Below are 14457 nucleotides of genomic sequence, written 5' to 3' on the forward strand. Positions count from 1 at the left end.
TTGCTATTAGAATTCTAATAATAATCCTTAATTGTTTTCCACTGGAAATTATTAATGCCTTACTAAATAATATCAAATATTTTAAGTGAGAATAGAAACCGCGAGAAGAATTCATTATTGAGACCTTACAGCTTTTGACCAGGGCTCATCACGCTTTAACAGTTTTATGTGAGTTTTTACTGAGCTACCTGGTTCACCTTCGTCTTATTATTATTATTGAAATGTAAAAATGAGTTTGCATGCTACATTAATGGTTCTGTGTTGTGTTGTTGATGTTATATGTTTTAGAGTTATATGTCTATAGAGTCCATGATGTGAGGGTCGTGTTAGAAATGGACGACAACCATGTAGAATGGGAACTATATGAAGTTGTCGTCGCGTGTCATGTGTCAATTATGCGAGAGGATGTGCTGTGTTAATTCATTGGGTGGTGATTGTAAAAGGCATTTCCTGTGGCATAATATTTTCAGATGGGGTCACTCCATAGAGTTTTTTTTCTATTTCACAGGGTTGTGGTATGTGTAGTTAGCAGAACGCGAACTGTTTTAAATGTAGAATTGAATCGGAATTGTGTTCATTAGGGTGTCAGCTGTGTCTAGCAGTACAACCTATCGCACAATGTGTAATATTGTGAACGCTGGTATAGTTTGTATGGTTTTGTTCATATTTTTGTTATGATCCCTACTGTGCCAATTTAATAATGTTGGTATTATGTTCACTTTCATTTTATACTTACCGTTTATTTCAGTTTCTTTGTATTCTGATAGCTTCTGCTTCTTTTCCTGGTCAGTGCCTTGGTCAGAGAGGAGCAACATATTTATCAGAGTAGCAGCGGTATATTTCTCTCCCCTTAATCATTATATTCAGGCGGTGCCGCGTTGATCTCATTATCATTAATACTATCATTGACAATAGTAGAAATAATAATAATAATAATAATAATAATGATAATAATAATAATAATAATAATAATAATAATAATGATGATGATGATGATGATGATGATGATGATGATAATAATAATAATAATAATAATAATAATAATAATAACAATAATAATAATAATAGTTCCAAATTTTAGCGTAGCGCCATCAAGTTTGGGGAAGGGTGTAAGTCGATTATATCAGCCCCAATCGTCTACTGGTATTTATTTTATCGACCCCCTGAAGAATGAAAGGCAAAAGTCTACCTCGGGGAAATTTGAAAACAGGACTTAACGACGAACTAAATGCCGCTAAGCATTTTGCCCGGCGTGATAAAGATTCTGTCAGCTCGCCGCCTTAACAATATTAATAATAATCCTTTCTACTATAAGAACAAAACTTGAAATATTTGGTGTGGGGGTAAATCGAATATATCGATCCCAGTACTCTAACTGGTACTTATTTCATCGACCTTGAAAGGATGAAGAGCAAAGTCGATCACAGTAGAATCTGAGCTTTAGAACTTAAAGACGGACGAAATGCTGCTAACGATTTTGCCAGCTCATCGCCTTCTTTAATAATAGTGAGAAAGAATCAAAGAAAACTGACCATAGGCACAAGCGTGGCTCTGGGGTAAGAAGCTTGCTTCCCAACCACATGGTTCTGGGTTCAGTCCTACTGCGTGGCACTTTGGGTGTGTTCTACTACAGCCTCGGGCCGACCAAAGCCTTCTGAATGGATTTGGTAGACGGAAACTGAAAGTAGCCCATTGTAAATATATATGTGTGTGTGTGTGTGTGTGTGTGTGTGTATGAATGAGACGTTGTGTCTGTATTTGTTCCCCATCGCCGCTTGACAACCGGTGTTGGTTGGTGTGTTTACGTCCCTGTAACATACCGGTTCGGCTAAAGAGACCGATAGAATAAGTACTAAGCTTTAAAAAAGTCCTGGGATCGATTTGTTCAACTAAAACCATTCAAGGCAGTGCTCCAGCATGGCCCAGTCAAATGACTGAAACACGTAAAAGAATAAAAAAATATATAATAAAGAAATGAAAAATAGGTGTCCATACACTGATAAATAGTTTAGTCCCTTAAGATTAGAAGGGAGAAGGCGAGAAGAAACTTTCAAATTACAAGGAGCCCAAAATAAGGCAATAAAAACTATATACGGATGTGTTTACCTGCTCCGCCTCACATTTAATTCCCAGTTCCCATTTTTTTTTCTCAAAACAATCAAAGACCTGATGGAACAACAAAACGAACTGAAGGGAAGACGAAGAATGTAACCATAATGTGTTGGTTGACGATTATAGACTGACATTTTGTAGAATATCTCAAAATGCTAGAGTATTATGGAGAAGGCACACATGCAGTCTATAAAGTCACAGACATTTTCGGATAAAGCAGTTTCGGGCATAGCAATTTCGTGGAGTTTCAAGCGTCCACGACAATGGGCTGCTCGGGCAGACCTATACTAACTAATGGTGTCTCGCTCTTGTGTGGGTGGGTAACTCGAACATGTTTTTACATTAATATTATATCTTGTTTAATTATTGTGTATTTTATGTAATTTTCTATTTACTCTGTTTTTTATCAAATTTTAATAAGTTCACTGTATAATATTTGCACCCCCTCCCCTCGATTTTATATAACTTCATCGTGTCCGGTCCCACTTGTTTTGTAGCCTTCCATCCAGGTTTTAACGTTTATTAAATGTGTAAGTCCTTGAGGATAATAAAGAACAATTATTATCATTGTTATTATCATTATTATTATTGTTATTATGATAATTTATATTTTATGCTGGAAGACATCTAACCTACTCAGACGTCATTCTTTTTGCCTCGGAGCGAAATAGTTTTACTGTGCGGAATATAGTTATACTTAAATTACTGGCAAAGTGATTGATTTGAAAAGTCTGGAGTCTATTTATGTAGGATCTAGACGAATTCCAAGTTACACTCTTCAAAAGAATAAAAGAGGAACGAATATTCACGTGCACAGGGCACGTAAGAAAAACCCAGAAAACATTGTACACAAAGAGACGAGATGCAACAGAAAAAATATATTAATGACAATTATGTTGAGAGCATTTTGCTAATGTAAACAATACTAGTTTCAGTGCTCAAAAACATTATCTCTCCCTCTCTCCTTTTCTCTCCCCCCTCTCTCTCTCGTACGCGCGCGTGCCAGGTACCAAACCAAAATACTAAAAACGTTAGATATGAATTCAGTTTTGTCCGTGTGACAAGTCAGACGGGGACCCGAAAATAGAGAATTTTCTCTAGTAAAGGGAGACTGCTGCGCAAGACAAGTTATTTCTGTCTGAATAATACATACTACAACGAGCAAAATATAAATATCCTCATTTGTGATTTTTTAAGAGCAATTGGAAAAGACATACATGTTTTATCTGGTGAAATTCTCTCATTTGATCTTAGTAAGGCATGCTGAACGGTATGCTGTGTTTTTAGTACCGAGAACTTGGCCTTAAAATAGGCTACCCATACACTCGCGCTCCAGTGTCTGAGGAAAAGAAATACAAAAGCTCAGTCGTTATACTTGTGTCAGTAAAAACCTTTTGAGGGCATTTTACGTTGAAGAGTTGAAAAAGTTAGGAAGGCGAAGACAAAGTCAAGACTGAGAACAACAGAGGCAGCAAGACCCATTTTCTATTACGCCTTTAATCACAGCTCCAGAAATGGTAGATCATTTTCCGGATATCATTTTGCGGCCGATGTTGGAAACAAATAAACAACCCATCTGTAGCAAACACCATTGGCACCCTATTTTCTCGTGATCAGCATAAAATAGAGGAGTACCAAGAAGAATTAACACCGAATGTACAAAAGGACAAAATCAAGGAAAACTTTGAAAGAGAAGAGTGGTTTCCAACAAGAGAGAAAGGAAAGTCTTTTTTATGAGAAAATAAGAGTTACGAGAGAGCTTTCTTAGAAGCTTGTAAAGTGGAAGGAGAAAGGGAGATAACGAAGGTGGCAGAAGGAAAGCAGAGTCAGCAATACTAGCAGAAGCACCCACATGCTACTGTTTCCAAAACATCACCTATTACAGCTCCATCAACGAAGCTGAAGCTGACAATCAGGAAAACTAAAAATCCTCTCTCAATAATATAAGTCCATCGTCTTGTGATAATAGAGAGAGAGAGAGAGAGAGAAACGATTATATGAAAGCTAATGAATCCAAAACCAAAGTGTAGCTGAAACAATATATGAAAAGAATCCTGTTCCTAACGAAGACTGGCGAATGAAAATCATGAGCCTGAAATCAAAGAGGGTGTTCTGAAATGCAGTAATGAAGACGGTCTTTTGTTCGAGGAAGGAGAAAAAGGGCAGGATTTTGGGCAATATTCAAACGATGCATTTTTATTGAAAATTAGCACCATAAAACAATCATTTCCAGTTGATGTTGCATTCTATAAAGAAAATATTCAGTTGTATCTCGGTGTATCAATTTCCAAGAATGATTGGTAGACAGCCAAGTTAATTGAATGTGTTGACCCAACTTAGCTAATTGTTTGTCACCCATGTGGGTGGAGAGTAGCCCTATTCGTTTTCAACCTTTCTTTAGATTATATCTTTTGTTAATTATAACGATAATTATTATAATTATTAACAAAAAAAGAATGAGACCTCGATTTTAGATCAGTAGAGGACTATTTATATATGTTATAATTTAGAATTTAAAAGGTTGTCATTATTGTCCTCGGAGTTTCGAATGTAGCGGCGAAGAGCTACAATACATTCTCATCGGCTATTAATGGCAACGGATGCTATAAAAAAAACCGTTGAATATAGGTGAACTTACTCTAACAGATAGAAAAAAAGATAAAAGAAAAAATTGCACGCAACCATATTCTCACAATACATAGACACAATTCTCCTGTGTTCACAACGTCTATATACGTACACACTCATACAAACATATGTGTGAATATGTGTGTATGTATGAGTGCGTACATACATATATGTTTGTGTGTGTGTATGTGCATGTACGTATACATATTTGTGTAAGTGTGTACGTATGTAGACGTTGTGAACGCAGGAGATTTATGTCTATATATTGTGAGAATATGGTTGCGTGTATTTTTTCTTTTTTTCTTTTTCTAACTATTAGAGTAATTTCCCTTTTATTCAACGGTTTTTCATAGCGTCTGTTGCAATTAATAGCCGACGAGAATGTATCGTAGCTCTTCGCTCCGGCATTCGAAACTCCGAGTACTATAATGACAACCTTTTACTGTTTGTTCTAAATTATAACACAGGAGTGTTATTTGCTAACCAACCACATGGTTCCGGGTTCAGTCCCAGTGTGTGGCATCTTGGGCAAGTGTCTTCTGCTAAGTCCCGGGGTCGATTTGCTCGACTAAAGGCGGTGCTCGAGCATGGTCGCAGTCAAATGACTGAAACAAGTAAAAAAAAAATGAATACTACCTGGTGGCAAAATATCACGAAAAAGGTAGAATAATTATTAGTAAATTGAGAAGTGGATAGTCTGAACCCCGATAGCCCTGGATAAAATACCTTCCAGTATTTACGGTCCAACGGCATTTCATCTTTAGGCTCTGAGTTCAAATTCCGCCGAGGTTGACTTTGCTTTTCATCATTTCTGATTTGATAAAATAGCAACCAGTAGAGCACTGGCGTCGATGCAATTGACTTGCCCCTTTCCCTGAAATGACTGGCCTTGTGCCAAAATTTGAAGCTAATATTTATTATAAATTTAGGGTAGCGAGCTGGCAGAAACGTTACCACGCCGGACAAACATGCATAGCAGTATTTCATCGGTCTTTACGTTCTCAGTTCAAATGCCACTAAGGTCATTCCAAGGTCTATAAAATAAGTACCAGGTGAGCACCGGGGTTGATGTAAGCGATGTAACTCCTGGCCCCATATTTCAGGCTTTGAAGTATTTAATTATACTACAAGTAGTATTTAGTTATACTACAAGCCTCGTAGTATTTAGTTATGTACCTTCTGAGTTCAAATAGTGCAAATCTCGTATTTCATTCTTTGGAGGTCAATAACAGACAGCAGTCCATTTAATTGATTATTATTCTTCCCTAAATGTGTTGCATTGTACTAAAATAGCGTCATTGTTCCGCTTGTGCCGCATTTGATACAATATCTCCCTCGGATGATTTTATAGAAAATGTTGGCCTCTCATACTAAAAAAAAAAATTATGATAGAAGACATTGCAAGAGAGAGAGAGAGAGAGAGAGAGAGAGAGAGGGGGTGGGAGAGGTAGAGAGAGAGAGAGAGAAAGAGAGAGTGTGAGAGATGTCAACGTATCCCATTCAACTACTATAATAAAGCCATGATAAATTGTGGGAAAACTGCATCATCAATACTAATGGTATCACAAAATCCTGATCTGAAATATGGTGTTTTGACTTCGTGCCACAAATCATAAGTCTGTCTTTTCTGTACTGTACTCTTTACACATAAGTTATTTTAGATATAAATTAAAAAATTAACTTTAGAAAAAGGTTAATATTTGTTGTTAAATCGGTAGGTTTATCCTATCATGAGTACGAAAAAACGAGCGACAATATTAAAAGTACTTGGACGTTTATCTACTCGTAAAATATCACGTGGCAGATATACTTTACCACTGTAAATCAATTGTCGCATTATCACACTGTTTTTTTTATAGCTAACATTAATGCTTTCGATTTTTCTTATAGACCAAGAAAATGAGAGAAACCTGCTTCGATATATTTTACTCAGGGAATCTTTTAAATGCATTATAAAAATAACACCGCCTGTTTTTGTATACAGCTGATAACCATACAGCAAGAGGTCACCATCCTACTTGATAATGTTACACTAGATGACTATGTCATATAGAAAGAAGTCCTCTTCTTAACTTCAAGGGCAACATGATAAAATTAGGGGAGACGATCCTCCAAAAGCAGCTCACTGGATACTGAATTTCTATTCGGTTTCGACCACCAGATATTTCTGCGAAATATTCTTATTGAACGATTAAAAACTGAACTGAAATTTGTAAAGATTTTGTATGAATAATCAAACTTTTTCTAGGAATTGTATCTCTATATGATATCTTTATCAAATAGAGATCTTCATAATTTTCTGTTTTCCTAACAGTAAGTCACTATCAGGACATTCCATACATATAAAAGAAGCGAAGCCGGTGGCTAAATAAAAAAGATTGAACGAATATTCTTTTCTACTCTAGGTACAAGGTTCGAAATTTTTGGGGAGGGGGTCAGTCGATTAGATCGAGTCAGTACTCAACTGGTACTTAATTTATCGACCCCGAAAGGATCAAAGGCAAAGTCAACCTGGGCGGAATTTGAACTCAGAAAATAAAGACAGCCAAAATATCGCTTAGCATTTCGCCCGGCGTGCTAAAGTTTCTGTCAGCTCGCAGCCTTTAAGATTGATTGAATATTATAAAATAAATAGTTTTCTTCTGAATTATTACGTCTTCTTTAAAATTGCGTTTTATGCATCCAGTATTTTGAATCCCGAAACTGATACTACAGCTCATGAATAATTCTTTGGAAAATCATGTCATGAAAAATATCTTCAGGGTATGAAATAAAAGAAGTGGGGGAAAAAACGATTCAAGAAATAAATGAAACTGAAAAAATATAAAACCAAGTTTCCTCGCTCTCTCTCTTTATTTTATCATATAATGGAATTCAAAAATCTTGTATTATATATCACTGTATTTCTTACTTTCCTTTCATGGTTTTAGGATCTTGCACTAGAAACTTATGCCTTCAGGACAGAAATAAAGGAACTATTGATTTGTAACAGGTTTCATTTTTAATTTCATTTCGATATTACAGTAAGTCAATAGCACGCTTCTTAAAAATATTTCTTTATTGAAAATGTGATAGAGTGGCTGAATCAGTAGAGTTTCTTTGCCGATTGCCTCTCCCTTTACATTCTGAATTTAAATCCCTCTGGTGTCGACTTATTGCTTCCTCCTTCCAGAGTCGGTAAGATAAAATATCAATCAAATACTGACGTTGATTTAATCAACAGCTCTCTTCCACAAAAGCGAGTTGCTTCCTGCCTGTGTTACAAATTTTGTTATTGCTCTCTTGAATAATGATGGCTGGCTAAACAGGCAGAGCATCGGAAAATGTTTACGCCTCTATATGTCCTGACTGGTCTTTTTACGGAGTTCATTCTCTTGCAAAAATTCAAACCAGTTCTCTAGTTTCAAAATAAACCATGCTCCATATTTATCTTCTTTTCCCTTACCAAGTCCTTCACTGATAAAGTCAGTGTGGGTTCAATTTTTTCTTAATTTGTAGTTATCAAAATAAAATACTAGTCAAGTGATAGGAATGAGATGATCCAGTCTACCCTCTACCCAAACTAGCGATCTATTTTTGTTAAAAATAATCACTTGAGTTATTTAACGAAGGAGATGGAATGACAAGCAAGTCAGTGCCTAATGAAATATCTTGCAATATTTAGAAACGCCCCATTTAGTATGTGTTTAAGAACAGGAATACGTTACATTATACTACTAGTCAATCTCTGATAGATGAAACAAGTACAACTTCTTTTGAATGGAAAATATGTGACCTTCTTCTAGCAATTTATTGGTAGTAGAATATATGTAACACAGTTTTTTTTTTTCTGAAAAAATTAGTTTCGGGAATAATATAAACTAATCATTTATATTACATACTATAAAAAATTGGATTTGAAGAATTCCAATGTTTTCAAAATAATCATGTAGGTTTTTATACAGTGAATAGGTAATATATCAAACTAACAATTTTCCAGTAACTGAACAAACAGGAGGGTGAACTTTTGAATCTAAGGATTTATCAGCCGAAATATAGACCTACTAACTCTATAGAAACTATCTAAGAATCCAGAAACGTTCAGAGTTACGTCTCCAGTCAACAGAATGTTGTTTATTTGAATTATTGTCTCCATATCTGCTCACTTGGATTTCTCTTATAACCATTCTTTACACTGCTGACTTAGTCATCGGTAGAGATATAGGAGTATAACCATTACAACGTGTTTTCTATATTGAGATTCTTTCACTTTTTTTCTGTTGGTTACATTTATTCATTGATGTTCAACTAGTTCGAGAGCAACCGGCGATGATAACACAGCAAAAATAATCCGAGGAGGAAATACTCCTCTTAGATTTCTTATGTAGATAGACATTATGTCTAACCAGTTAATGCCTGAAATAAAATTAAAAAAATTTTTGATTACATTCATTGATATATCATATGCTGGGCATGTAATTTTAAAATAAGGATGAAGTATAAGAGTGTTTAATCTCATTTATTTGTTTTACAAAAAATTTCTAATGACAGGCAAATATATTTCTAAGAGGAATACCATTTATTGCTGAAAATTAAGAAAGCATGTCTAGGGTGTTGGCTTACATACATTTAATGCAAACAAATTTGCTGCATTTTCCACAAGCTGCGCATCGCCTTTGAGTTTCAATTTTGTTGACAAGGTGGTTTCTGTTATCGAATCGTGCCACTTGCGGAACTTGCTTCTTTATTTTAGGACGTACCACTCTCTTCTTTTCTAAATCTGGTGCAGCAAGCAATGCAGTAACTATTTGCCTTGTAAATTCCAGTACAGAAATATTCGTCTGAATGCGGCGGAAAAGTATCCATAAATTTACAATGCTTCCGTTGAGGCAAAATCTAAACAAAGGCAAATATCATTTTCTTGATCGTATTCTAATTCGATAATGACTTCTTAGTTTGTCAAATAGATCGACACCACCCATTTGTTTGTTATATAGCTTCACAATATTTGTTTGAAGTACAGATACTCTATTTCTCTCAGATTCTTTCCATCATTTACAGTTGCCAACATCAAAAACCTCATCTTACAAATTAGTTACAAGATTTACTTGGTTATTATCAAACCATCTTATGGAGCTAATTCCATTCTCTTATCTCCATTCTCCTTATCCTCAACTGCACAGCAAGCGCTTCGCGTAGCTTCGCTTATATCCTGTAGCAGTGCCTTTTCGAATAGTCCCAACACAAAAGAAACTATTGTTTGATAAGGCATCGATCAAATGTAGAGAAGTGAAACAGTTGTCCATATAAATTCATGATCCTACTGGTACAAATTTTAAAAATAATTTTTCGGTAACTGAAGAACCAAGTGTTTTACCTGTACCTGTGTAAGAATAAAATTTCACTAAGAATCTATCTGGTCTGGCAAGGCACCAAAACTTGGGCTTGCCTCTTATAAACTGTTTCAATCCCAGATGCCCATAATAAGGCTCTATTGCTTCATCAAGGCAGAAATGGTTGCCCATTGATTCTACAAATTGGCAAAATTTATCATTTAGATGATCTAAAAATGGCCTAACCTTACTGACTTTATCACAAGGATCGAGTTTACTGTTGTCATTGAAATACAGATATTGATGTATTTTCTCAAACGTATTTCTAGACATTGCATGACTAAATGGTTGTTTGAATCTGATCTAGCCTCCATGTACATTTTTCTGCAGGGTAGTTTATCATAGCCAGCTAATAAAAGGATTCCCTGCAAATCTCATTTTTGTGCAGTATATTTAACGGTTCTCTGCAAATACGATTCATAATATTTTCAGAGAAGCACTCCTTGAAGACGTCAGTTGCCTCAGACTTGTTGCCTCTAAATTTTGTCATAATCGAAGGTTCAGTTACACTGGAATCACAATCGTACTTTGCAGAGGACTGTTTCAATGGTTTTATTATTACATTTCCGAGAACTTTTTTTTTGTGTAAACAGTGCTACTTAACAGAGCTTAGTGTCACCACCTTGTCTACACCGAGAACCTCAACACCAGCTATACTATATGCTCTGACCTCATCTTTCTCTACAATAATGCCTCCAGCAATGTCTCGCAAATTTGCTGAAGATTCTTCGCTGTCACTTGAAACATCATCTTTATCTGAATCATTGCCATCATTTGGTGGATAAAGTACCAGTTGAAGCTCATCAGCATGATCAATTTCCTCAATAAAATGTTCAGTACCATCACCAGATTCGATTATATGTAGAATTTCTTCAGTGTCTCTTTCACCATCAAGTTTTCTCTTAGATATATTTAATGATCTAGATACATATATATTTCACTTGCTCTTATGCAAACATTAGTTTCTAGTAAATAGGCTACTTTTTATGAAGAAAATAAATAGATATAGAAAATTTAAGATTCAAGAGCTAAATATTTTAATTTACAATTGTTTAAAATTTTTTTGGTTTATTGATAACAGAATTAACGATTGTACCTTCAAACCGGAAAAACTTAATTTTGAAATGTACACACGGATTCCCATCGTATAGTTTATTATACACACATATACAAACGTTAATAAATCGCAACTTTATTTACGTAGATTACTAATACCTGTTTGGTTTGCAAAAATAATGTTTACTTAATAAAAAATACAAAAGCAAAATAAAATATTGCAAAACCTTTAAAGCATACAAATAAAAAAACTTCCCACCGATAGCACTTCTTCCTCATTTCAAAATTTGACACTGAAAGAAACGAGTCTAGAACAATGTATAAATGATAAAATTATGGCTTTGATGCCAAATATTGCCTGGTAGGTTATTATTCTTTATCTCCAGAGAGGCTTTTGATGCCTAAATTTATGAAATTATTTTATATGAATATTTTCGTCTGAAATAAAAAAAAAGCGTATGATAAATCATAGGCTGGGCAATAATGGGTTACGCTGTGAATGACGCATCAGATTGTGTTTCTACATTGGAGAGACTGATTCTTCCTGCACATGACCAATGTTTTATCACAAGTAGTTAAAAGACCAAAACAATGAAAATGGATCCTATTATCAAATACAGAATGACCTACCAGCTCAGCATCTCCGACTGCCCAATCCCAATCCTAATTCTCGGTAGTTGGTTTCATCAAATACGAAACAATTGTTCTCTCTCCACTCTGTCTGAAAAATCTTTATTCATTGGTAGAACTTGTCAGTGTTATCAATTATATTTAAATTGCTAGGAAGCTGGTTTCATTGTATCTTCATTGAGGGATAGAAGTAGTCCCTTGGATGTTTCTACTTGCTGGAGAGAAAATTATTACTCCTATCTCTAGGTTGGTTTCTTCTATCAGGTCATCTCATAAGTTCTGTCCGAACTTTGAATAAAGAAAACAAGTGATCAAATGTTATATTTAGTTGAAATTTAAACATCAATGTACTTTGCCTGATTATCTATGACGTCATTCCATCTATTTACAAGCTTTTTAATCCCATCAGCGTAAAACTCTTTTTGATTCAAAGCGAAGAACTCTGAATTGTCGTTTTCTACCTCCTCCCGGCTTGCGAAAGTTATGCTTCCCAAATGATTCTGTACACTACGAAACAAATGGTAGCCTGAAGGAGCAAGGTCAGGAGAATAAGGTAAATGGGGAATTTTTCCCCCAACCAAGCTCTTCGATCTTCTGTGATGTGATCTTTGCAGTGTGGGGTCGCGCATTGTCCTGATGATTGGTTCAAACGCTCTAATTGCTGACAGTAGACTTGAGCATTGATTGTTGCATTAGGTGGTAACAATTCTAAGTGAATTACTCCCTTACAATCCCTCCAGATAGAGATAAGAACCTTTTTCCGATGAAGTTACCTTCTCGGTTGTGGTTGAGTTTTTTTTCCTTTTACCAAACCACTGTTTACGACATTTAATATTTCAATAGAAGATCCATTTCTCGTCACCAGTCACAAGTCTATCTAAAAAAGGTGAAATGAGTTCGCGAGAATGGAGAGAAGAGCAGATGTCAACTCAGGATTTGCGGTTGCTTTCGGGCAATTCATGAGGCATCCATTTTCCAAGTTTAGGAACCTTTGCAAGTTGTAGAAAATGACGATCAACAGTTGTATGGTTTGAACTAAGCTTTTACTCTCAATTCTTTAACTGATAATGCAGGATTTTCTTCAAGTAATGCCTCAAGGAGCTTATCATCAAACTCAACTGGACGTCCTATTCGATTTTCATCTTCAAGGCTGAAATCTCCACTTCTGAATTTTGCAAACCATCTTCTGCAAGTTTTTTTTTTATTCAAGCATTCTTTCCCATAAACCGAGTGTATGTTTCGAGTCGCTTCGGCTGCAGAGTTTCCTTTTTTTGTACTCATAAAGCATTATGTGCTTCAAATGCTCTTTGGATACTTCCATGTTAGAAAGGGTTTTAATCAAAGAAATTTTAATTCTATTATTCTGTAAAATAATGTTTAATTAGTTTAAATGTACACAAATGCATAAAAATAATTTTTAATTCCATTAGACATTCTAAAATACTATTAAATTTCATTCAATTTTAAAAAAGGTAAAATCGGACAGAACTTATGGGATGACCTGATATTATTATTTGTGAGTTGCCCCTATTCATAGTTTGAGAACGGTTTGCTTCCAAGTGAGAAGTTAGTTTTGAGTGTTCTTTCAGATGTTTATAGTTTGATCTAGTTGGATGTTTATTCATGTCTGCATATGTATTTGTTATAGATTTTTTCAGGAAGAGTTTATCAGAATTGTATTCTCTTTTAAACTGAGTTTCGTTATTAAGGAATAAATTAACACTGCTTTCCTACCGTTGAATGGAATTTATTTCTTCCGACTCACAGCTTTCTTCCCATAGTCTGATAATGTAGGGTGGAGCAGAGAGGACCGACGTTTTTGAAAAATTCACAAAATCATTAATTTTACCTGCAAACAAATTTTATTGATATCAATGTGTTTGTATTGAATTTGCATTTGTCAAAATTAAGTGTTGAAAACAACACCCGCCATGTGCATTGATGCATTTTCTGAAGGCGTTATTGGAAGTTGGCCTCCACTCTCTCCAGCAATGCTCTGTCGATTTGGGCGATTTGTATGCGAATAGCTTCCTTCAAATTAACCAATGTACGAGGTTTATGCGCTTATACACGTGCCTTGAAGTTTCGCCACAAGAAATAATCACACAGGGGACCGAAGGGGCCAAGGAATGTCAGCATACCTGGAAATGAGGTGGTCACCGAAGAGAGGGCGAAGAACTTCTAATGATGCTCTGGCTGCATGACCGTTGCCCCATCCTGCTGAAACCACACACGTCGAATAAGTTTACGTTTTCGTCGTAATTCGGGCGCAAAGAAGTTATCATCTCGCTGTAACGCACGGAGTTCACAGTAACAGCATTCCCATGATTGTCTTCAAAAGACGTAAGGACCAATGACAGCAGCTTTTCCAACAGCACACAAGACCGTCACTTATGGGTTGTGCAGTGGTCTTTCGTGCAGTTCTCTCGGATTTTCAAGATCCCAATAACAACAGTTCTGATGATTCACCATGCCACTGAGATGAAAATAAGCTTCATCACTCATTAACAAAATGAGGTTATCATTTAACTCTAAAATTGCTTCTATATGACGTGTTAAGCCGCTGTGCAGGTGCTTTCAATGACCAATTTGTACGGGTGAAAATGCAGGTCTACATGCAAAATATACCTTACCGATCGATTGCCGATGCCAAATTAAG

Source organism: Octopus sinensis, linkage group LG13 (genome assembly GCF_006345805.1).
Source record: "Octopus sinensis linkage group LG13, ASM634580v1, whole genome shotgun sequence".
Taxonomy (NCBI): domain Eukaryota; kingdom Metazoa; phylum Mollusca; class Cephalopoda; order Octopoda; family Octopodidae; genus Octopus; species Octopus sinensis.